Consider the following 23,380-nt stretch of genomic DNA (forward strand, 5'->3'; position numbering starts at 1 on the left):
GACTTTCAGTGGCACCAAGAAAGTGAATTAGTAAGGTATCTTTGCTATGGCTCTGCTTAGCCACTCCTAGGCAGCTCTGAAAAAGCCATCACTAATTTGAACTAAGATTTGGGATAGTATAACAATGAACATCAGACACAGAAATCTCCTGGGTAAGTTCCATGTAGGAGAGTTCACAATATCATGCCTAATTTGAGAAAGACAATTTGTATTGCATCATAAATTTAAATAAATAATACCTATGCCATCAAAACAGCAGTCCACTTACACCACCACTGTTTAACAATGGCACTACTAGAACAAACTGGAAAAGTCTGATTTTCAGCCTGTGAGTAGCACAAAAATCTATAAGGTCAATAAACAGAGCTTTTGTGTGGCACAAGGGACTGCTGGAAAAATTCATCATGGCTAGGCTTCGCGAACGAAGATTTGGGAAGGGCTCTACCCACTATTCTTGCAAGCGCGTTGGTGGCTAAAAAGGCCAATACGGGAAAGGCAAGTCCGGTTGCAAAAGACACAGCAGAAAGACTCCTTAGATGGTATATTCTGCAAGGCTCGATTCTTTCTGCGTTGTCTTTTCTCCTCAAGAGTGATCCTGCGTGCCTTCTCAAAAGCATCAGCAGCGTTATAAATGGTCTGTCTCCAGGCCTCCCGGTTAGAGGCCAGAGTAGACCAGTTATGGTGATCAATATGCCCAAGGCTGAGTTGTTGCTTCAGGGAGTCCTTGTATCTTTTCTTCGGAGCTCCTCTCTTGCGGCAGCCGGAGGCAAGTTCACCATAAAGCAGGATCTTAGGGAGGCGGTGGTCCTTCATCCTGGAGACGTGCCCTGCCCAGCGCAGTTGCGTTCTCAGTAGCATGGCTTCAATACTTGTGATTGCTGCCTGTTCAAGAACAGATGTATTGGTCACATAATCTGACCAGTGGATGTTCAGGATTGTGCGGAGGCAGCGTTGATGGAAGCGTTCTAGGAGACGCAGGTGGTGGCGGTAGATGACCCATGTTTCGGAACCATATAAAAGAGTATGGCGTAATAAACACTTGAAGAAAGGTACCAAGATCAGTGTCTACAGAGCCATAGTGCTGTCTACTCTTTTATGGAGTTTTCCAAAAGCACTATATGCCTTCGCTAACCTATTGTCTATCTCCCCGTCAATCTTACCATCTGAGGAGATGAGGCTGCCTAAGTAATTAAACTGTTGGACTGATTTGAGTTCTGATTGGCCGATGGTGATGTGGGGATGATGGAGGACTTCCTGAGGTGCAGGTTGATGGAGAACTTCTGTCTTCTTTAAGCTGACTTCCAGCCCAAAGAGCTCAGCAGCATCTGCAAAGCAGGATGTTAAACGCTGCAGAGCTGCTTCTGTATGAGCGACAAGGGCGGCGTCATCAGCATAAAGCAGGTCCCGGACAAGATGGTTCAGGGTCTTAGTGTGGGCCTTCAGTCGCCTTAGGTTGAATAGGCTTCCATCAGTACGATATCGAATGTAGATACCGTCCTGATCATCGAGGTCTGCCGTGGCCCTTTGGAGCATCATACTGAAAAAGACTGTGAATAAGGTAGGAGCGAGAACGCAGCCTTGTTTCACGCCGTTCTTTATTAGAAAGGGCTCAGAAAGTGTGTTGCCATATCTGACTTGGCCATGCTGATCTTCATGAAGTGAGGTGATCATTTTAAGGAACTTGGGGGGACAACCTAAACGTTCCAAAATCTGCCAAAGACCTTTTCTGCTCACAGTATCGAAAGCCTTGGTGAGGTCGACAAAGGTTACAAAGAGACCTTTGTTCTGTTCCCTACACTTCTCTTGCAGTTGTCTGAGAACAAATATCATGTCTGTGGTGCTCCTGTTGGCTCTGAAGCCACACTGAGATTCAGGTAGAATTTCTTCTGCTATAGCGGGAATTAGTCTGTTCAGGAGTATTCTTGCCAAGATTTTGCCAGCAATGGAGAGCAGAGTAATACCACGGTAATTTGAGCAGTCTGATTTAGTACCTTTCTTCTTATATAAGGTGATGATGACTGCATCACGAAGGTCTGAAGGTAGTTCACCTAGTTCCCAGCAGCGCACCACAAGCTCATGAAATTTAGCATGGAGTGCAAGGCCCCCATGTTTCCAGACTTCAGGTGGAATTCCATCAACCCCAGCTGCCTTGCCAATTTTCACCTGCTGTATGGCCTTGAGGGTTTCTCCTAAAGTGGGGGCAGTATCCAATTCGTATTTCACCGGTCGTTGTGTGATGGACTGAATTGCTGAGTCTTGGACTACACGGTTGGTACTAAAAAGAGTCTGAAAGTGTTCAGACCATCTATTCAGTATGGAGGTTTTATCTGTCAGAAGCGTTTGACCATCTGCACTGAGTAGTGGGCTATGGATTTGGTATGTAGGCCCGTATGCTGTTTTGAGGGCCTCATAGAATCCTTTGTGGTCCCCTGTATCTGCACAAAGTTGAGCTTTTGCAGCTAGATCGGTCCACCACTTGTTCTGGATGTCACGGAGTTTCTGTTGGAGTTTGCTGCATGCAAGACGAAAGGCTACTTTTCTTGCGGGACAGGATGGCAGTGCAAGGTGTGCTTGGTGGGCGGTTCTCTTCTGCCTCAACAATTCCTGGATTTCATGATTGTTTTCATCAAACCAGTCTTTGTTCTTCTTGAGGGAGAACCCTAAGGATTCTTCGGAGGATTGCAGGATGCAGCTTTTAATATGGTGCCAAATAGCTTCAGGAGAGGAATCTGCAGAATCTGTGGAATGGTTATCAAGCTTAGTTTGAAGGTTTGCCTGGAATCTTTCTCTTACTGTGGCTGATTGGAGATCGTTAACTTGGAGTCTTCTCCTTGGGATACTGCCCTTTTTGGGTTTGAATTTGAGATTGAAATTGAGTTTACAGCACACAAGCCGATGGTCTGTTTGACATTCTGCGCTGGGCATCACGCGGGTGTGGAGGACATCGCGGACGTCTCTCCGTCGCACCAAGACATAATCAATGAGGTGCCAGTGCTTAGATCTGGGGTGCATCCAGGTTGTCTTTAGGCTATCTTTCTGCTGAAAGATAGTGTTGGTAATGGTAAACTGTTGCTCCGCGCAGAATTCTAGCAGAAGTCGACCATTATCGTTGCAGTTTCCAACGCCATGCTTGCCTAATATGCCTTTCCATGCTTCAAAATTTTTGCCTACTCTGGCGTTGAAATCACCAAGGATAATGATCTTATCATCTGCTGGTACTTTTTGGGTAAGGCAGCGCAGGTCAGAGTAAAATTTATCTTTTTCAGCAGGGTCAGCTTGGAGAGTTGGGGCATATATGCTGAAGATGACAACGTGTTGGTTGTTATTTAGTGGAAGGCGTAGGGAGATAATGCGATCAGAGTGACCTGTCGGCAGATTTTCGAGTTTAGGGACAATAGAGTTTTTGATCATGAAGCCGACACCAGAGAGATGTTTTTCGGTTCTGGACTTACCTGACCAAAAGAGAGTGTAACCGGCACCGTGTTCTCTGAGGCTGCCTTCCTCATGAAGGCGAACTTCACTGAGAGCAGCTATGTCGATGTTGAGACGGGCCAGCTCATGGGCAATTAGGGCAGAGCGACGCACAGGACGTCCGCTGTCCGCAGAATCGAGCAAGGTTCTGATGTTCCAGCATGCTAGAGTTAATTTAGGTACACCTTTGGAGGCAGGTGCGTGCCTTTGTCTTTTGCTCTTTGTGCGACCGCATTGGAAGAAGATGCCCATCGGTCTGCGGTTAACCAACCGGGTGAAGGTGGAGATGAGCTTTGTTTAGGCCACCTTTTCTAGGCCCCTCTCCGAGTGGAGCAAGCAGTGCTGTCCTTGAAAAGGCTGCTTGGTCGTTCAGGGTGCTGCCCCAAGAGACTCTCATCTCCGTCAGTCTCAAATGACCAATATCCTGAACCGCCTGCATGCAGGGTTGAGTCTGCGGCTCCCAGTGCACCTTTCACCTACCCTCGCCCTCGCTGCAGGACTTTTTGCATGTGGGTAAAGCCTTCAAGCCTGCGCAATGGATTTTTTAGGTGAGATGCAGTGTGCGCGGAACTGAACCCACCCTTTAATCCTGAGGTTCATCTGCCAGGGCCGAGCAAGCTTGGACGGTGGCAGCGAGGTCCTCAGGACGTAGGTTTGATTAGAGTGACCTTCTCTTAGATGGATGGCCTTCCAGGGCTAAGCGAGCTCCATCTGCCCGGGTTTGGTATGAGAGTTGTCCTTCTCCTAGGATGACTGCCAGAAGGCTAATGAGCTCATCCTGCCCAAGAATGAAGTGAATCTGGTCCTATGGTTTTGACCTGTCTGGCATGGGCGACCCTACCGAGGGCATGAACCCTCGCCAGCATAGCTCGCAACCACATGGGGGGGGGGGTACATAGGCTACTTACCTGTTAGAACGATTTGGGTAAGTCCTTCAATTCCTACTTTACTAACACCTACCTAAATACCATCATAAGGGGACAACCAGGAGCAGCCCTTAGTCCTGCCCACCCTTTCAGGATGTAGCAGAGCAGAGAAAATATATCCAGAACATGCCGAACCTGGGCAGTAGCCGCAGGTGAGCCAAAAGTAAATAGGTAAATAGACAAACAAATAAATCAGCTGACCAACCGTTCAGGCCCCCATACCTGTCAAGGCTAGGGTGCCTTTCAAGACCCCGGCCTGGCTGGGGTCCCCATCAATCTAAAAGAACCCACTTTCCACCCTGACGATTATTATTCTTCTCCCACTGTGACACCACAAGTGGCAGGCGCGTTGCACACCTGCGATGTTTCACATGGCACAGCCCTGCACTCCCACCCGCAAGTCGGAGAACAACCATGATCCGCTCAAAGCACTTCCCCTCTGCTCCCTTTCCAATTCCCTGCCCCCTCCCCCCAGACCTGGATCGGCCAACCTCTGTGTGCTCTGAAGCTGCCTCCTCCTCTTCCATGGGGGTGCAGTACCTGCCGGAAAGGCTCCCCTCTCTCTCTCAGCTTTCGCTGGAAAAATTACTGTGCAGGTAAAGGATGAAATTTCCAATGGAAGTCAAGCAGCTTTTAGTGCAGACTGCAGATGAACAGCACAATGATAGTTTGATGTGGTTTTGCTGGCAGCAACCAAAGACAGTGCTGTGAAAATTTTATCCATCCTAGAGTCTCAGTTCCTCTTTGTACTGCTTGTCTCTCAAAAGCACGTATTAAAGTACCGCAAAATGCAACACATGACACCAATCAGCTTCAAACATCTGTTGTGTAGCACACATGGAAAAGCACGCTACAGAATTTCTAAGGAAAGCTGTCTTGTAAATACACAGCAAAGCTTTACTGATTCTCTTCTGTAAGGAACTAAATTCAATTTAAACCAAAATTTTAAAAAATTAGGAAAAGTATATGTGGAAAACAAGAAATGGCAGAAGTTCTGTGCGCGCACACACACACCGCCCCATGCCTTCTTCACACAAGAGTATTCACATTTAATAGCAAAGAGCTGCCTTTTCCATTGGCCCATCAATCACCCAACAAGGCGTTGGGATATTTCAGTGACTGCTTCACGAACACAGAACCCAGGAGCGCTTCCCAGCTCTGGGGTCCAGCTGTCCACACTAGTGGTGGCTGTCAGTGTGTTAAGACAAAGCATGGTTGTGTACCATGTCCTTCTACTCAGCCTCACTGCCCGATCCCCACAGGAAGGCAATTCAGGCGTGAGGTCAGAAGGACTGGGACAAGGGGTGCAGTGAGCACAGCTGAGCTGCGGCCGCTACCGCTGGCAGTCAGCTGTAGCTCTACTACAGGTTTCACCAGTCAGAGTGTCAAGTAACAGCACGATTCAGATATGTGGGACAAAGCAAACCCAGGATATGCTCTAAGCCAGCTAAGACTGGAAAGGTGATCAGCGCTGTCACTGCTACAAATTGAAACCATGATGTAACAGGAGGAGGGGATGACTGCATTATTAATCAATGACAGGGGAGCATCTGCCGAGCAGAAAAATCCTACCAGTCAAAGTCACGCTGTCTCTGCTGGCCTTATCGCTCGAGTAAAACAGCCAGAGTGTATAATCCCTTCTGACATTGCTTCCCTGCTCAGATTACCAGGGCAGGCCCTAAATACAAGCAAAACAGACGCCTATTCTGGGCAGCTGGTCTTTTTCAAAGGCGCTTGATAGGAACATCTGCAAATCCCTTGATCACCTCATCAACTCGGAGGTCGGCTGGGCTGTGGGCAGCACAGCTGGGTGTCAGGGGCAACCTCACTGCTCCCTTCAGCCTGCACCATCACACCTGACTGGCCACGCAGCTCAACGCCTGCCATCCACTGAATCCCAAGGGGCGTTTCTGATGCCCAAACTAAACTTTTACACCCATATCATCTGTAATGCAACAATTTATTTCACGATAAGTGTTTGATATTTATATAACCGGAGATGAGAGAGGGGGGAAAAAAGTCTGTCAGAAATAGCTTTACAGATGAGTCTTCTCATTGTCTAACAAGCTTTTCATTGTTTTTAATTTTCATTTCTCTCCATGGTTCAGGGCACTTTGAAAAAAAAATAAAATCTATTCAGCAGTTTCCCACTCATAATTCAAGGAAGAGAGTCATGTATTATAATAGAGATAATTAGCTTTGACTGAAAATAATAAGCTTGGCACCAAATATCCCCCACTACTGCACAGAATAACCATTTATTGTCTTATATACTCTCCATCAAGCCTAATTACCTCAACTGTAATTACTAACCTGTTGAAAGAACAAAAGAAAATGCAACTAGCTCCGCACTGAAATAAGGAGAACAGTGCTGATTCTAATAAGAAGCTCTTGGTTGCCCTCTCTTAGAACACATTTACTTGCCACTTAGACCCTTTATCAACACATATGCTTGTAAGCCCCAGAAAAAAAAATACATCCACAAATAGTCTGATTACAAGTGTTAGGTTCCACCCATTTAGGCCAATTGTTACTTCGGACTGAAGGAATGGCACTGATTTTTGGATTTCTGGGTAGTTAAGAGAGCAGTGCCTGTCCCAGGCTGTGTGCTGCAACATTCAGACTTCCCTACGCTGGACAGATTTCTTGCCTGCTCTTCTGAGCCACCAAGCCCCTCCCTGGCTGTTATTCTGTCTTGCCTCAATAGATATGCTGCCAATCATGTCAAAGGAAAAAAATTAACAAATGCAGCCCTCTATGTTCAAAGAATAATATGTGCTTAAAGGGTTTGAAGTCTAATCTTTATCTGCAGAAATGTACTGTGTTCAACTGCATTCCACCAATGCTTCTGCTTAAATTCAGTCACAGAGCTTCATCTCTCACAGCTGAGTAAGCTCTGGAAAAAAAGCAATGAGTGGCAGCACCAATCTCTTTTGCGGCTCAAGGTATTCCTCCAGCCATAAAAGAACCTATATTTGGGAGAGTTTTACAGCTACCTGAGAAAGTAGAGGGAAGTGTCATTGGTATCCTTATGTCCTGTTCCATCCAGGTCCCTGAATGGGACCTATCACTCTCTCTGTCTTTGCCATTGGGACTTCAAGAAAACTGGTGCCTTCCAGACACCATAAGTACTTTTCAAAATTTGGACTGCCAAAGTTGTTATGCTCATTGAATCCAGGAACTGGAACAAAGCCACACAGCATATGCAAGCATTCACAGCTAATCAACCCAGCTGAAATTTCAGATATTGAATATTCTCTGGGAAACTGTTCGCAATCAATCCACAGCATGTAAACAACACAACCCTCCCACCTCTAAAAACCCCAACAAGCTATGAAGTAATTTGTAGCATAAATACAACCAAAAAATACAATCTAGAAAACCTTCAGTAACCTGAAGCACTCAATAAGCATGAGTTACATTCTTCCTCAAATAACAAGACTGGTATAAATCAGAAGAGGTTTGGGGCTTTTTTTTGAGTTCTTAATTTTTCCCCCCTGCATTTTGAAGTGTTAGGGTCACTATGTTTCAGGGATTTTTCACCAGAATCATGAGGTCTAAAAAAATGCCTTTCCCCCCCCTAGTTTTTAAATCATTGCTTTTCTCCCTCAGTAACATATCCCAGATGGTACAAACTTTAAGGAAGATGCAACAAAGACTCCAAGAATTTCTTCTAACCCATTTGTTGTCTTTGCCCAGTGAACATGCACTGCTAGAAGACATTCAAGTAACTGTGAGGAGACTCCCAAAATTATAGGAATACCAACAAATGCAGAAGCCACGGCACCTGATTATCCCACAGAGGGGGGGGCATGATGTATTTTCAAAATAAAGGGGAAATTTCATAGTCTAATGGCTGTGTCATTGGTGGGTTTGGTATAGTAGAATAGGATAAAAGCACCAATGTTTTTCACAGCCTTTACTTGCCTACAAACACTACATCAATATATTTTAAAATAAAAATAGACACATTTTTCCTCCCCAAAACCCCATTACCTAAATGTAATTTGATACCATGTTTTAAGATGTCATTAATGAGTTTAAGAGATGCTTATATCAGGATTAGAGCATTGCAGCTACTTAAGTTGTAAACGAAAATTTAAAACATCACCAATATTTTCTTGATGGAACAATCGAGAGATGGATCTGATCACTACCTAACAATTAAGAGATCCAAGAAAAGTTTTTATATGGCAGTCATCATTTAGAACAACACAAAATCAAGACAAGGCATCAGAAGCTAATGGAATGACTCAATTCTCCATTTTGTCCAGCATTAAAATGTTCAGTTATGGGCTCATTTTGCATGCCACCATAAATTTCCCTTACTAGCTGAAAAAAACCCCAACAAAATAATTTCAATGGGGTTATTAAAAAATTTCCAGTTTTCCCACCTTCCTGATTCATTTATTGTTTAAATACTGAACTGTATTTCTCTCAGTTCTTTTCCAAGCAGTTCTCCTCTGCAATGCTCAATACTTTCTTTAATGGGACCCCAAAAAAAAAAAAATTAATTTTAAGTTGTAGGCATTGCTTCATCCAGAGAATGTCTATATGGGTTGTCAAAGACAACAGGCTTTTCGTATGTCTAGGATTTACATAGTTGGACTTGGTACTCTTCCGGAAGCTTGCTTTCACACACTCTAAACTTGTTTGCTTTATCCTGCATGAGTCACAGTGAAAAAGCCCACTCAGGAAAAATATCCAAAGAAAACATGAGCAAACTACTTAGTTGGAAGTAGGACAGGCCTATGCCAAAACCAGAGACTCAAACATATCTGAACTTTGGGAATATAGACTTTAACTTCATATATATTCCCCATGTCTACAATAGGTCTCAGAAGATTAATTTGTGTAATTAGTTCTACTTGTAATTATGCTGTTTGGTCACTATTGCCTTTTGGCTGTTTTGATGCTTTCAGGAAAGGAAGTGGTTTCTGGAGACAAAGAAAAATGAAGCATAATTCATTCCATTTGGAATTGCTGCTTTCCTTTCTAACAAATACTTCTTTAAGCACTTTGGAGAATCTCATCACCTTGATTCCCAGAGACAACCCAAAGAAGTTAGAAAAATGATTCTGACCTACTCCACGCACGTATCAATCTGACATTGTGTTGGACAGAAGCTGCAAGACTCAAGATCATAAACTTATGAAAAATCTTCAGTTTTGCATGCATCCAAACTTTTGGTAAAATCTGAAATAGAGAGATAAAAAATATAGGTTTTGTTTTCAATATGAGCGCTCTCAGCATCTGATGACCTTTTGCCTGAATTTTCTCTTCAAGACTCATACCAATATCTCTGTTAAAAATCTCACAGTAACTCATTTCAGAATAAGTAGATTATCAAATTATCTGATGCAAACAGTTTTTACCACAGTTCTATTTTACAGGATGAGCCACACACTGAGAGTATATTATATATCCGTTCTTATACAAAAAAGGCTGTTATATACTTTTAGTCTGAGTAGCACTTTGACTTCATCACAAATTTTCCTTTCCCCTTTAGATGCCTTCATTAAGGATATAAGATTGGCTGCAAAGAGAAACACTCTTTGTAAAGAGTTCTTTACAAAAAACTTCTCCAAGTTATAACTGCCTACATAGCAGATTCAACAGGACATACAGAACCGGATATCAAGAATAATGTACACATCCTTTTAGATGGAAATGAAAGTTCTTGCATTCTGTTAATATGGATCCTTTTCCAGAATATTTTTATACCTAGGCTCTTATTTATTTTCGAATGTCTTGAAAATTTCACCCTCTTCTGGTTTTACAACATACCCCACATGGATAATGTAATGACTGGACATGTCTCTAGGATTTTATGTGCATTCTTCTACAAAAACTTTAAATGTGGTCAGAGGTATTGTAAAACTCTCTCTGTGAACAAAGCCATCAGCTAGTCTGGATTTTCTTAGTCATAATAAAAAAAAAATAACTAAGTGAACTAATATTTGCCTTTGAAAGATTCTCTACTGTGTACAAATAGTGCTCTAGAGTCTTTATCAGGTGTGTGTAATTTGGCTTTGACAAAGCTTGGGTACTGCTTGGCCACCTGATCTATATTGACTCCTCTCTGGTAGGAAAGGTCAAACGATAGTGTCCTTGATCAGGTATTCAAGCTGGTGCATCTTTCTTGAGTTAATGCTGCAGCCCTCTGCTCTAAGCGCTGGCAATTTAAGACAAAACCTGGGCAGGAACTGATCAGTACATAAGGAAACTATGCCATCCCATCAATTTCTCTAAAGAGTAGCATACAGGTTTCTGCCATTCTGCTTTGCTGTTTTAACCACAAAGTATTATAATTTCTGCTGGAAGCACCGAAGAAGAAACAATTGCTGCTGGAAATACTCAGCCCACATATTTGCTAGATTATGAAAGCCCTACCTCTGCTGTAATCCACACAGGACTCTCAGGCTCCCTCTTTTTCCTAGTTCTGCAATCATCACATCCTATGTCCTTTTTCATTCTCTTTGCCCAGATAGCTCTACTTAGCCAAAATCTTGAAATCATTGCCTGCTCCTTGGCACTAAAAGCATCTCCCACACAGAACATCCCAGAGATTACTGTCAAGAGTACATAGATACAACAAGGTCTTTATGTTTCCCTGCTCTAAACAATACCACAGTGGTCTGACAGAGGTACAAGGGTTTCCATTGTCCTATGTGAAAAATATTTAATGCTATGTGTTACTTGATGTTTGACTGGTCATGCCCTAAAGCAAACACATCTTCCTCAATTAATGCACCTGTATCAGCCAAGAAAACTGGCTCCTTTCACTGGCACTCCATGGCTTCCAAGTGTCCTGAATGAATCACCTTTTTTTATTTCACATCTTATGGGTCTGCAGGTCCTACACCCTTAGCTGTCACTTCAGACATATGGTCAGCCCTGCACAAAATGACCAAAACTCATGTGTCCATCAGATTCACTGAAATACTTTAAAAACTCACATATCTGGGTCCTTTTCTCAGTCACCAATTAACTTTTGCCTTTACAAGTCTGTGTCATCTAAACTAGACAATAATTAAAAAAAACAAAACAAAACAAAATCACTGTCCATAGTATAACATCTAATTACAAGCCTGTAAATTTCCACAGTCCAGTGTACACAGTGTCTTTGTTCAAAGCCTGGGCTGCTGTGGCACAGAAAGGGAATTAACACCTCTTCTCCCATGACAGAGTGGTTGCTTCAGGCTACACTAACACAGTAGTGTAGCTTGTAAAGCGTAAATAACTTCAGTGCTGCCAGTCCTATAACTTTCCTATATAGGAACATCCAGGAAAACTGTTGTTTACCTCCTGCATACCTTCACATGGTATTTGTATCAGAGTTGTGCCAGGATATCCCAGTCATACAGCAACAAGTCCTGCTGCTCCACAGACCTTTTCACAGCTTCATGAAGGGTAGTTGAATTTAATGTCTTAATGCATACTAAGAACTGACTGTGTGAAGGAAGCAAAAATCAAAGAGAAAGACTCTGGGATCCAGAGGTGAGGGAACTATAGCTGGTTTGCTGCACATGGTATGACTTTCCATAGGGATCCCTACAGCTAACGTTATTGGAGCTATGTATTGTGTGTGCACCATTCTTTAAAAATCAGATCTGTTATAACAACAGGGATAAAGATTTAGTCTATGTCTCTCTGTCAGCAGGTCTTGAGCTCCAGCATGCCTAAGACTTCTCTGAAGAAAACAATTTGGAATCCAAGGCACATGAATATGTCAGAAAACTTTTCCATGAGATCACCAGTTAGACGCAATGATGTAAGATTCCCACACACAGATTCAGGCCAAAATTATGCCCACCTTGCCCTGGCTATATTTGCTTTCCTGTGATTTTGTCACTTGGGTGAAAGGGAACAAAATGTGTGCTATGGCCTCCTTTCCTGCCACCTCACCACCTTTTGCAAGTTTCTTTCAGTGAGAAAGAATATCACTGTACCCACCAGAAACAGGACCGCATGCTTGGAGAGAGAGCAACCCAAAGCATAGACCACCTTCTGGCTGCGCTCACGCCTGTGGTGTGCTAATCCAGAGCCCACCCAGAAGTCTCTTGATGGAACAAACTCTGCCTGTCCCTCTCTGAGCCAAGCATAAATACTAGTTCTAAATAGGGCTTGTTCCACCCATGAAATTGAAACGAACAGCATTACAAAACACGTCCATCTGGAACTGAGAATGCTGAAACATTGGTTTTGTACTTTCTTGATGTCCAGAGTAGCTGTGACTTCTGATGCATCAAGAAATATACTGGGTATTTTAAGTACCCTTTTAACCCACTGGCTAGATGGGACAGGGGGCGGGGGCAAAGGGGTCAAAATAGAAGCTGCCTAACAACAAAATCTGTGAGCTCTGACCTTCTGTCTGAAGATGAAAGCTGAGTTAGGCGATTTTCCTATAGATGTCATTAAGGCAGCTTTTAAGGCTATCCTTCTTTAACTCTCTGTTGCACTTCAGTATTGTAAACAACTGCCAGAGGGAGAGTTAAGTGAGTGGAAGTCCAAAAAAGTAAGAAGTGTTTTCAGCAGTGGAGAATATTGATCATAGTGAGAAACCATTTATGCCCCAAAGGGCCATCAGCTGTTACTATTTCCCTGGCTCTGGAGCCATATTTAGGTGCCCAATAGGAGTCAATTAACATATTCATTATTAGGTAGGTGGAGCTGTGTCAGTCTCTACAGATAGGGAACACTGACATCAAAATAGACTAAACATAATTTGAAACTGTCCAAGTTCACAATTGATAGCAAACACGGAAAATGCAGCATCATACCAGACAAGTGGCATAAAATCTATTCCATTTGGTGTGCTTCCAATGAGTGGTCAGAAACAAGTATGTAATATTACCTGACATGGTCAGTTAATGAATAATTGGTGCGTAAGAACAGAGGCTAATCAATGAAAGGCTTACTCCATTTTGAACTCACAGTTCCCTGAACAGTTTAAATCTTATCTAAGGCAATTCTGGATGATCTTTATCTCCTCAGAAGCATTTGTAGATAGCTCATGGCAATGCCTTCCACAGGCTTAATACGTATTATATAACACTGCGCCACTTGAATCAACTTCAGGTTTCCTGCATTCAATATTTTCCTCGTGTGATTAGAAAAAAATGAATAGTTCCAATTCACAATTTCATATAATTCATTAATTCATCATCAAAAAGCTGAAATTTAGTTGTAGACATGGCCTAAATTCAGAGAGATTCCAAGTACTCTGCTCAGAGATAGATCCACCTCTTCCCTTCTACTGAACTCCCAATTGACTGATACTGCCTCAAGGAATGGCAGGTCTTACTAGATCATTTTGTTACAGCAGATACTGCATAATTTCATCTTGTAAGTCCACTGTTAGGATGAACACTTAAAAAAAAGAGCTCTGTCCAAACCCGGCAATTAAAACAAAATAAGCTACCAGCATCAGACATTGTGAGGGAGCAGTGCAAAGGAAAGGAGAGAGAAAATGGGTCCAAAGTGAGATCCTAGCAAGTGGGAATGAAATCTCACTTGCTGGCATGCACTTCAGTAAACAGGTTGCATACTATACTCTGCTTCCCCACCACACTCCAATTCAAACGCAGCTCACATACGGAGTGTGAATGTTCTTGTTCAAATCCCATAAGGTTTTTATTTCTTTTGCTTATTGACAAAACAGTAAAAACACTACATCGAACAAATTTTGCTACAAGAAAACAGCAGTTTGTCAGAACGACCGAATAAGGCATCCCTCAATGGAAAAAACCACAACGTTATTAGGCAGTGGAATGTAACAGAGAGATTTCATTATATGGATACTGAGAGATTGCATTATTTTCTCTTAAAAGGTAGCATTTATACAAGTTATACAGTATTACAGGCACACGAAAATTACTTGAAAAGGGAGCAGAGAATGATGTTGAGAGGTTAAGTGGGGTGTTCCCCTTTATCTCCTCAGACAATACAAAGCAAGTTGATACTCAAGGAAACTGAAAGGTAGTGAATTTACCAACAACAAAAGAAATTTTTTTATTCAGTGCATGATAAATAAGCTAGGAAACCTGCAGTTTTGAGACATTATTAAAGCCAAGAACTTATCAAGATTCAAAATGAGATTTTTGTATATGCACACAATAGGAAAACTGGCAGTAGCTCTGAGAGGTAGGTTCTTTTGAAAATTTCTGACGAGACCTAGAAGCTGAAGTTCCACCTTCAAAACTGATTTAAGCACACTGCAATTACACCCGCATGAATAAACCCTGCTTCTGTAGTTGATTTCATCATTCAAGACTGCTCTGGTGCTAAGAGCCTCTTAACTCAAACTTACCCTACTCTTGTCTGGCTTCTCAGGGTGGCAAACCCCGCTAGCATTCATCTGTCTGCTCCTGGGTTTCTGTGAAGACATAATTTGTGGTGCCAACACCTGTTGCAACCTGAGGGGGCATGACTGAGGTGGTCATTCACTGGTAAATTCTATTCCAAGATACAAGTCCAAGACTCCTTTAGAGGTCAATAAAAAGCTGGTTAAAGGCAGAACTTGGCTTCCAAGATGCACTGGCAATAGGCTTTCCATGTATGAAGGGCTTTAAAGGCCATTCTGGATTCTTATTTTCATTTTTAAACTGCTTTGACAGAAAAGAGCAAAATACTACCATGCACAAAATTACCACAAAGTGAGATGGGACCTGAATTAGGCAGGGAATTCAGCAAGTAGCAAATTCACTGATGAATGCAGCTTGGATTATTCCGAAGTATATGCAAACGTATGCTGAGCTCACCCACTAGTTTCATCTAGCAATGGGTATCCTATTTCAGAAAACTATTCACAAAACTGTTACTTACAATTACCCCATTTATAAAATACTCAAGCAATCAGGATAATTCATTTTTCTGTCTAAGGACAACAGACTCCTTATTTGGGAGCATCCCTTTACCACTATGCTACCAGCTGGGTAGCATCCCTTTGCCACTGTGCTGGGCCACCCTCAAACTCTCTTCTCAACTTTGCACAAATACGCATTCACTAGCAGGGGAACACAGGAGCTTCCACTTGCAGAGAAGAGCCCTAACCATCAGGTTCGTTTAGTCTCTCACCAGTTCAATTTTCTGCCTCTGCTCTAAATAGCAGAACCTGGAGCTCTAGTGAAACCTCTTGTTTTAGCTGCTTGTAAACATTTAACGTCTTCCCGGGCTGGAGTGCACACAGAGAATGACAGCTTAGCCAGTGGCCAGAGTATGTGCATTTAAGTTCCTGGTTTTGCTCCACTAAAGGTTGTTTATGCAAATTTGAAAAAGATAATGAATGTACCATTTCATCAAGCAATGCCTAATAGCATGGTAGAATACGTAAAAAGGTATGAATTCAAAGCCTTTCACACAGAATCGAGGAAAATCTGAAATTCAGTCTGTGATGAGATCCTGATTTGGAAAAAGCTTTGAGGTGGGTGTGCCTAGGTCTTCTCTGGCAGCAAGATCCCCAACAAAGCCAAAAAGAATTTCAACTGAAAAAAAAAGGCGTATTTTTTGAGATTACAAACTACGGAAGTTTTATAAACAGAGAAAATTCAAAGCAACTTATATATCTCCCCATAGCCAGCCCACTGTGCACATACATGCAGGTCCTTAGTTACACTTAATGCTCGGACTTGCACTTTTCCAGGCCTAGGATTGGAGCTTGGTGTGAGGTATCCCTGTTAAGTTCACTGCTTGCCTGAATCTGTGTCATGTAGTTAGGGTCAAACAAAACATGTACATCTGCTGTTGCTGCAGGAATGGATATGTGTTCCTTTGCAATTGGCCATAAAAGAACTTATTTTCCTATTACAGAGCCTTTCATCCAGAAATAGGAAGTGGTTTCTTGCTGTAACCACTGATTCCCTCTGAAACGTCAACTGGGTCAAAAAGAGAAGTGTAACAAGCAAGTTTCTCCCCCTCACCTTTTTCTTGAATAACTGTACCATAATTTTCACCTAAGGAGAGGAAATTACCTTTGCTCCTCCATACTCACTGCAATATGTTCATGGTCATACAGAAATGGCCATGAATGCTCATGGCCACGTGTCATTGGTTCTTCTATCATACAGTTTACGGAGACAAAAAGAAAACTCAACTTCACAAAAAGATAGAAGTAGCAGTAAGATGATAGAGATGCTTCTCTAAGAGCATTAGATCGCCTTCTTACCACTAAAAAGGGAGTTGTTGGAACACTTACACAAAGAATTAGTCCACACAGCTAATGTGCCATCAGTTTCCACCTGAGCATCATGCACACTAGCTTTTTTATGTAGACAACACCACTGCAAAGACAATTCTCTGACCATCCCTTGAACAACCAGAGAAATGAAGTTTATTTACTCAAATAAGAAGCCACTGGCTCTACTGAAGTTAAAGCTGAGACTTACCTCTTTGTGCTGAGATTAAGCTGGGGGTCTTTTCTCTGTGTGACTACAGAAAACAGATTAATGCTACTTTATGCACATCCCAGTGCTGCTAATGGGTTTGATCAATTACTGTTCACGCGTAGTTTTGAGGATATTAGTATTCTTCTGAAAGTTTGTATCCATCTCTCTTTGCAGACTATTTTCATCACTGAGATCCCTTCAAAGTAGCTATACAACATTCAATGCAACAAGGCTAGAGAGAAGTGATTATCTGCTGAGTATACACATAAGGACAGTAAGTGTTTAGAGATAGGTACTTTATGAGACAGATCCTGTTTGCTGCTCGAAAACATTTTGGCAAAATACGGAGATTTGCCAGAAAGGGTAGCAGCAATACTGTATTGTTTGGCATTTTTATAATTTTTCTTGTCCCCATGCCTTCCCCACCCTCAAAACATGCTTGCCTTGACTGAATAACTCTCATCTGCATTTATATTCTTGTATCTTTATCTATTATGCATTACATGCACATGAAGCCAAGTCTCTCATCATATGCTATTTAGAGTACACAAAACTTCCCTGGAGGGTTTCCATTTAGAGAAAGAAGCAGATTATTATAAGTCTCATGCAGTGGTGATAAATACAAAAGGCTCAGCTATTTCCACTGCAGAGTATCAATGTCATTCATGTGTCCCTAGTTTAATATATTTGAGTATAGCAGCAGTCCTCCACAAAGAACTGGGAACAGGTTTCCAAGAACATCAGGTAGGAAATAGTTTTTGTTCTCTCTCCTGCTGTTGTCCAATTTATACAGCAAAGAACTTCAGACCAAAATTTACAATAGTCTGTTATTCAACTCACCTGCAGTACTACAATTAGTGACTTCAGAAGGTTACATGCTGCCTTTCATTTTCAGCATGCTTGGTCTGCACTGAGGGATAAAAAAGGGCAATGTAATCAAACAATACAGTAATAATTGTACAGAGCAAAACAAAGGGGAGAAACGCAACTAAAGGAAAAAACGTAAAAAACATTTTTTCCATGTAAACTCATGCTGCTTACCAATTTCCCTCAGAACAGAACAGCAAATTGTAACAAAACACAGGTAACAGAGTCACGCCAAAGCACCTGTGACTGGGTTTTGGCAAAGGATGGGCAGCAGAAGGGAATTGTGTGTGGGAGAGAGTTTCTGAATGCTGCTGAGTCTTACCCTTTGACAATTAACGCTGGGTCATTTGTGGGAATGCACTTGCATGTTGGGTTCTCCCTATGGACTAGATGAGAATCACTCCAAGGGGATTTTGTTCCAGTAAGAACAACACTTAGACCAAGTACCTCTGTACATAGCCAGCTGGAAGCCCAACTCTTGAGACTGCAGGGTTGAAATTCATTCCTCTGGGACTCCATTAGTACCCCTGGAGTGACACCAAAGATATTTCTTATGGAAAAAAAAAAAGAAAAAAGAGTTAACTGGTTTGTCTTAATACCCTTAAAAGACATACCACATTAGCTTTCTCCTCTGCATTTTCATTGTGTGCTGCTTTCTTTTCTCCAAGGAGCTTGCATCCAGTTAGACACAATGTGTAAAACTGATCCACTCCTATCACTGGTTCGTAAGATGTGTAAATAACCATTCTTTATTGATCTCTCTTGGCCAGTCTCTTACCAAAAGAGGTTACCAGACATGTCTCATTCAAGTGCTGATATTAAAGCAAGCTTGTTAGTCCAACTGGCAGGGATAAAATCTGTGCCTCACAACTACCTAGTCTGTGACTATCTTTGCTAGTCATTCCACTGGTGGTCAAAGGCTGATGACACTAGACTAGGACTGTTCAGATAGCACAAAGCTGGCCAAGTATAAATTTGCAGATAGGATGAAGTAAAGTAAACAAAAGATTGAACTGTCTTCTGACCCTCTAGTTGATTCCTTCTCAGTTAAAGCAAAGCACTTATGTCCACGTAAAGAGTCAGGACAAATAGTGTTCAGCTAAAGGTCTTGTGCCCATATGTTTATGAAAGAGCAAGTGGTTTGTGTCTTTCCTCAACGCTGACAAAGGGAGAGAGCAACTGGAAGCCTTATTTTTCGCAGCCCCATTGAAATGTCTTGTCCTTCACTGAGCTAATGGGTATAAGCAAGGAAGAGGAGAGAGGCCTGTGCAAAGGCAGTTACTCACTTCGGTTGTTTCACCAGCCTTGTCCCAACAAGGTGCAAGCCCCCTAAGTCAGGAGAGTACATTTTGTCATCTCAGCTTGTGCAGACAGTGCAGCCATAATAATTGGTCTGTACATGTACATATGCCAAGGGATGGGACTAACTATGTTCTTAGAGGCAAGTAGGAAAGAAAAGAAAAGAAAAGGTATTTTGAGAGGTTATGGGGCAGTGCTGAGTGCTGCAATCACATATGTTATGATTGGCCATCAGCAACACAGACAATTAGATTTATTGTAATGTGAAGTGACACTGGCTCCTAGTGCTTTGCAAACAAAAAGGCTTGTGACCCTCTTCAGCATACTGGCCATGGTTCACTTTCTGCAATGAAACAGGGAGTTTCCATGACTACTTCTTTCCCTTAAGGCCCAAAATTTAATTGCTTAATTCTGGCTGCCCGGTATTCCTTACAATATCATCCACATCAAAGTCCACTTGCCTTTGCTTCTCTCAGTCATCCTTCCATCAGGAGGAGATGAAACTTTAGGACACCCACAAGCACTGTAGTACGCTAGAAAGACAGTCTTTGTTGCTCACTCATTTCATGGTTTCTCCATGGCCTGGAAGGAAAGGTAGGGCAGGATGCTCTGACCTATGAAAAGTATCCCATCCATTGGGTCCTTGTCTGCCTCTATCACTGAAGTGATGGAGAAGGACATCTGGGTCTTGGGTCCTCATCCCTGACTGCAGAGTCATAGGTGATGAGAAGCTTGCTGTTTGCAACCCTGTCGAAGGAGTTATACAGCTGCAGGAAACACTGATATGCCTTTTGAGATGGCTCAGCAGGTTAGTTCTGTCTCTTTAATGTACACAGCTTTTGATATTTTTAGAAGTTTAAACTAGCATCATACAGCAGCTGGCATGAACCCAGCCTCTTCAAGTTTTGCTGTTATCTGCTCATATTTCTACTAGGAATTTCTCCCAGTAGTAAAGCCACAGAGTAGGACGCAGTCATCACAAACACATGAAGACCTTTGTCCCCACTAAGCCCTGCCTGCACCCTCTGTGCTGATACCTTGCACACTAAGCATGTGTTTCTAGACCATTGCCTTGGTGGTGTGGTTTGGACACGTCAGGCCTGATAAGATACTTCTGGAGGCATTTTTTAATGGCTGAGAAGTAGAACCTCAGTGTGAGGTGGAGGGTGTACTGGTACAACAGCACCAGAAAACTCTACTTTGGAAGGGTTTCTTTCCATTTCCAGAGACTATCTAAGCTATCATAGGCACCTGTGTGAAGAGGTGACCAAAATGAGAGGCTGCAAATAACCTCACTGTCTCTGTGCTAAAGAACATGTGTCAGGACAATTTATCCTAAAACTTAGAAACAATTTCTCCATTTTCTTCTCCTCATTTTCCTTCATTCTCCTTCTCATCCCACCCCTGCGAAATTGAGAGTTTCCCAACATTTCAGACACAGAAATCACAAAAGATTACTCATGAATCATGTGATTTCCCTTAATTCTTCGAAACTATGGTATACTTGGGAAGAGAATCCTGACATTTGGACTTCAGATCTCATACCTTAAACATACAAAAAAATTTTCTCTCCTTATTTAAAAAAGCAGAGACAGAAAAAACATTAGAGATCCAATTCTCTGCTGCACAGCTGTACAAGCAAGGGCTATCAAGTAACTGGTCTAGAATAGGCAGTGTGAAATGGTGGAAAAGGAAACACCTGGTACCTAATGAGATGTTACAAGCTGGTATTTGCAATGAAAGTATACAAATCAAGAGAAAAATGGACTCATGCAGCCTGAAGCCAGGAAAATCCAATGGATTGATCTTCAGGCCTTCAACATCAATAGGACTATTCATGCACTTAAATGTTACATGTGTATTTTAGCACCTGGCTGAATTAAAGCCTCAGATAGCAAATCAGGAGATGGCTGCTTGTTTTCAGCCTGCAGAAAAGCCAACCCTTTTTGAGAACTGCACTCATTACCCTAGTTTATAATCTCCTTAATATCAAAAGTTCCACAAAGATACATTTTGTTCCCTAGAGCTCCTCAGAAATCAGCTAAACATATGGACTGCTTGCTTACACCTACTACAGAAGGCTCAGTATTGAGGATTTATATATTTTAGTCTATGTGGTGTAAATATGTATAAATTTATATTGTGTTAATTTATGGCATACACTACAGAAGGTTTTGCGTGAGCTACATTGCATTCCTTCCCACGTTTGTGCTGAAATATTCATCTTCGGGTCTTTTTCTCCATGTTTTCCTTACTCTCGCCACAGATGTTTGGGCAGCTTGCGTTAGAAGGGAGTGTGCCTTAGAAGTACATTTAGGAATTTAGGTGATGAGAATACCAAACTCAACTGTGTGGCTACAGCCTGACATGATTAACAGGCTTGGTGAGCACTCACCAGTGTCTGAGACCTGTCTTCTGATACCCAGGCAAGCATTGCAACATAGGTTGCGAATTAGCACCACCAAGACAGACACCCAGCGTACAGAGAACTTCTGTCTCCGGAACTGCCAAACAAGTGCCTGACAAACATTGTGTTCACACATAAAATACGGATACATAAAGCTGCCGTGCCAAAAGAAGGACTGATTCGCGCAAGAACAGGCACCTGCGTATCAACAAACTGCACTCAACGTCAGCACCAGCAGTCCCTCCCATCTGCATGCATGCAGCTCTCCAGAATGAAAATGCATTAATGTGTCCCAATCACTTTGAAATTTATAGGACTCTTGCTGTTGGATCAACAAGAGCAAGGTCAAGCCATTGGGCCAAAACATAGCCCTTATCTCCCCCTGAGCCCTTATCGTAATTCTATCAACACAATCTTTGTGTACAAGGACTGGCGGTAACCCAGGAGTCCCACTGCCAAATCGTGGCAGCATTAAGAGCCTGCTGCCTGCCCAAATGTCCAGCAAGAGATATGAAGACATACAGAAAACTTAATTAAGGCATGACCTAATCAACAATAGTGGGGCCCAACACACCGTTTAATTGCTTAACATTCCCGTTGTACATCAACACATTGCATTTTACTGACTTACTGGAATATGAAAATGCACAACTACATAAATAGTACCAGAGGGAGTTACCTGAATAAATAAATCATATCCAGCTAAATAAATCTTTCAGCTCTCACAGAGTCCCAAACGCAACACTTAGCACTAACAGAGAGGAATGAGTAAGAAAACGCATCTGCAAGCTGTGAACTATTTTACATTTTTGACCCTTTCTCCCATTCATTGCCCAAAAGCATTTCTATGTTCTGTGTTTATGGCAGCATACTGCAAGATCTGGGTTCAAAGTCCAATGCTACTTCAGATTCTCTAGCTAATTCTGGAAAAGTCACTTTCTCCTTTGAGGCCCTCTAGGAAGGACACAGTTACAGGCATTTTTCTCCAGTCTTCTTTGCTTTTCTCGTCTATCTAGGATCAGGGACAGGTTTTAAAAGGTATTATGATTGCTAAAGCTGCAACCAGTGCTCTTGCAAATCCCATCAGTCACTTCATTTTGCCCTTGAGAACAACAGCAAATATCCCCTATCCCCAAGTGCCCACAGATCCTCATCAGATCTGTCCCTGTGCTCTGGGGTGGTGAGTGCCCACTAGTGTGTGTGTTACCTAATACAGGAGTGCTGGTATTTCACAGGGCAATGTTAGAAGAATAAAACATACAGTGTTAAGTAGACACAGATTTCAGTAGAGTTTAATTTAGTTTTTCTGGATAGCTTTTCCATAACTACTACTACAGCTACACTACACAATAGTAGATGCATCAAAAATGCTGAAAAAGTATTTTTGCATAGAGAGGGTGAATAAAAATTCTAATTTAGCAGGCAAAATTCACAGTAATTCAATGAGGGCGCAGATTACATTACCCTGCTATGTTGTTGTACGAAGGTTTTAATAGACCGTACATTTTGCTGGGTTTATTTTATAAACAGGCCAACTAAAGCCTCACACATAAAATAATCCCCAACCAAAAATACAACTCTCAGACTACTGCCACTCTTCTACCTCACCCTTGTTTGCCCAACTCTTTCCCAGCCTATTGCCCTGGCCCTTCTTGTCTTTCCTGCTGAAAGGATCCCACAGTGGAGTCTAAAGTTGCACAACCCAGGGAAAAGTCACTAGGGCTGAGCATGGAAATGAGTGCTCCCTGGTCCCCCACGTGCTGCTTCCTAACTGACCCTAACCCCCTCCAATACCGAAGAGTTACGCAGCACTGGGAAGATGCTGTTTGTCTCTCTTTTCCTGGAGCAACAGAGCCACATTCTTAGCTAGGGTCCTGAAGCAGTCCTCAAAGGTGAAATAAACAATAATATAGTTTGGAGTTCTCATGTGGCTGATTTTCCTATTCTCCTAGTTTCCTCCCACTTTCTTCCTTCTCCTAGGATTAAAATAATGAGTGAAAGATTAAAAACAACAGAAGTTAGTA

At 42.3% G+C, this 23,380-nt stretch overlaps 1 long non-coding RNA gene across 2 annotated transcripts in view; it reads right to left on the reverse strand.

Moving 5' to 3' along the window:
* The window catches only part of LOC113964215, a 71,175-nt gene extending 52,972 nt beyond the window's left edge, over positions 1-18,203 (reverse strand). For both annotated transcript variants that reach the window (XR_003533105.1, XR_003533104.1), the window contains exons 1-2: positions 18,098-18,203; positions 17,624-17,693 (exon numbers count right to left, since the gene is read on the reverse strand). This is a non-coding gene — a long non-coding RNA (uncharacterized LOC113964215). The remainder of the gene's footprint in view (positions 1-17,623; positions 17,694-18,097) is intronic.
* Between the last annotated feature and the right edge of the window lie 5,177 nt (positions 18,204-23,380).

The sequence above is a fragment of the Neopelma chrysocephalum genome, unplaced genomic scaffold (genome assembly GCF_003984885.1).
Source record: "Neopelma chrysocephalum unplaced genomic scaffold, ASM398488v2 Primary Assembly neopelma1_26b, whole genome shotgun sequence".
NCBI lineage: Eukaryota > Metazoa > Chordata > Aves > Passeriformes > Pipridae > Neopelma > Neopelma chrysocephalum.